The sequence below is a fragment of the Amblyomma mixtum genome, chromosome 1 (genome assembly GCF_055824585.1).
Source record: "Amblyomma mixtum isolate Tamu chromosome 1, ASM5582458v1, whole genome shotgun sequence".
In the NCBI taxonomy this organism is placed as follows: Eukaryota; Metazoa; Arthropoda; class Arachnida; order Ixodida; family Ixodidae; genus Amblyomma; species Amblyomma mixtum.
This window is the reverse complement of record NC_143012.1, coordinates 137081730-137084660: the sequence shown is the minus strand read 5'-3', so window position 1 is coordinate 137084660 and position 2931 is coordinate 137081730.

Sequence of the window (2931 nt, the reverse complement as noted above, 5' to 3'; positions counted from 1 at the left end):
CGAAAGGGACCTTGGAGGAACAATAAATAAATAAATCTTTCGAACCGAATCGAAATATTTTTTAAACGTTTGTTGTGTCCAACACCTGTCCTTGAGTGCGCTTGCGTACAGAGGAATCCCATAGCAGGCTTTTTAAAGCCTCAGAATTTGGTGTCTCATTTCTTCATGCACTTCTTGTGCATGCACTTCTCTTCTAGTGCATGCACTATTTCTGTCTCTTCGAATGCATGTATCAATATCGTGGCCAATTCTGTGCTTTTGGTCGCGCGCTATGTTTAGACCGGTTTCCTGTAGCAGGTTTGCAATTGCTTTTCTAGCTATTGTCATGGTCAAGAAGTGCGAAAAAGGCGAAGCTCTAACTGAATTTGGAGGTCTTTTCTCACATGTGTTTATTGTGCTCATGTCCTGTGATAGTGTTATTTGTCGTAAAAAGTACGTAGTGAAATGAGGATCCACATGTGCGCTGAATTTCATTGGTGCCTGTGGTGGTTATTGTGTTCAGGAAAGTAAAAACAGTGCTAAATTTTACACAAACCACACAGAAAGACGGACAGCGCCCGTCCTGTCCATCTTTCTGCGTGGTTTGTGTAAAATTTATGCTGTTTTTACTTTCCTGAACACAATGTCACACCAACTAGCCCAGCAAAAGGGCCTGTGGTTATGTTGAAGAAAAATAATTTGATGCATTCATTACGTACAACAGATCGACTTTCATTGCATGTATTGTCGATCACAAGTAAAGTGTGCTACTATGCAATGACATTACAAGCTAGTATTTCACCAAGTAGAGAAAAGCGGAGCGTACAGCTGCAGCTCTGCACATTAAATATGAAACACAGGATTGAAATGAGGCACAGCACCATGAAACTTATACTGCAGCCACTGGGGACTCCTAAATTTCTAGAAGTCTGAAAAGCTACGGTCATATATATTATGCACAATACTAGATCTGTGGATGTGAAACATACACTATGTTGCCATGCTACAAAGGGTGGATTTACGGAGGGGGCAGTCACATTTTAAACGTATATTTTCTGAAATTTTTTAATTGAGAAAAAGGTGTTCAGAATGGTTGTCCTATGTAAAATTTCAGTCTTTTGGAAAAAGGCGACCCCCCCCCCCCCCTCCCCCATCCATAAATCCTCCCCTGCCGTCTACTATATGCACTTTGGCCCTCTCCGTTTCTGTCGCCTCTATGAGTGGCTTTTGGAGTTGTGAATCAAAAATCATTGTTGGCACGGCCACCATTACAACACGTTATGATACTACATTTTGTGTTCAGGGTGAAGAGCTCAAACTCTTTAGTATATTTGCCCATCCTCACTGCTGTATGAGAAAGCATTCCTTGCATGGCCAGCCGCACGAAAACATGCAATGAAGATAAGTATGGTATTCAACACCAACAACAAAATACTGCAGAATTTTTTTAATCCTCACTGCTGCAGCAGAAGGCACTGTTGACACTGCCAGCTTCCAAAACATACGCAATGAAGGCAGATTGCAGCATTCAGCGACAAGAGCTGCAATGAAAGGCAGGTTGAACTCTAAGGTGGGGTGTGGCCATGCATGGCAGCATTGTTCACTGCTGAATCGAAAGCAGACACGTGTTCACAATACCTTAATGATATTGTGAACATTAACCCAAATGTCAGGTTCATCATATATGCCGATGATACTAGCATTTTTTTCTCCGGAAGTAACATTCATGACCTGATACAAATGTGCAACACGACAATGATCACACTGGAAAGATGGTCACAAGCAAACTATATGCGCGTGAATGAAAAAAAGACTAAAGCTGTAATATTTCGACCAAGAAACAAACCTATCCCCCCACACGATAGTATTAACTTTAACTCGAGAGAAATAGAAATTGTTGATCACTTCAAATGCCTAGGTGTAGTTTCTTCGCATATGTCTTGGGAAGATCACGCAAATCATGTTGTCCGGCAGTTAGCCAGGGTAGCAGGCACGATTGGCTGCATTAGATACATTCTTCCGAAATCAATTAAACTACTTCTATATAACACACTGTTCTGTGCCCACATTAACTACTGCCAGCTTGTATGGGGCACTGCAACGTATTCCTCATTACAAAAAATTCATGTTCTGCAAAAAAAGTTTCTTCGCTACGTCTTTAATGCGGGCTATGGAGCACCCAGCAAAGCTTTCTTTCGTGAAACTGGCATAATCAAAATCTTTGATTTATATCTATATCGACTGAGTGTTCGTTTTAAACTAGAAACCAAAAATAACATAAGTCATATTCGACGTCTGGCAAATCTGAAAGAAAAAGAAGCGAGTTACCCTTTTAGAGAGCTTGAAACCTGGTTGGTGCCTACACCACGCATAAATACCGATAAACAGCGCCTGCAATATAGACTTCCTTCTCATCTAAACACATACAAATCTGCCAATTTCAACTTGTTTACCTGTACTCATCATGAGCTGCGTTGCTTATACATAGACTGCGTTACAAAATGATTTTTTTTTCTTTCTTTAAACTGCACTAAGTGGTGTTCTTTGTTTTCTTTAATTTGTATTGTTTGATTCATTGTGCTTTTGTTGTACTGCTAAAAGATACTTAACTTATGCAATGATGTTTGGGATGACCATGTAAATTGCACACATGTACAAACTAGAGGTGAGATTTTTCTTGCTGTTAATAATGTGTTTTTCTCTGAATTGTTTTCTTTTGTTTTTTTGTTATTTTTTTCTCGTCGCTTGTCACTGCTGCCCGGTATAAGGGGGCTGCGGCTCAGTCAAGCTGTCTATGACAGCTTTTTCTGCAGCTCCTCTGTCACTTTTTGAGGCAGAAATAAAATGATTGATTGATTGATTGATTAAATATGTTTTCAAAAAAATGTTGTCGCTTAAGCACTATAAGAGGTTTTTAATGGCATTTCAGAAAAGTGAAACCTTTTATCGGCG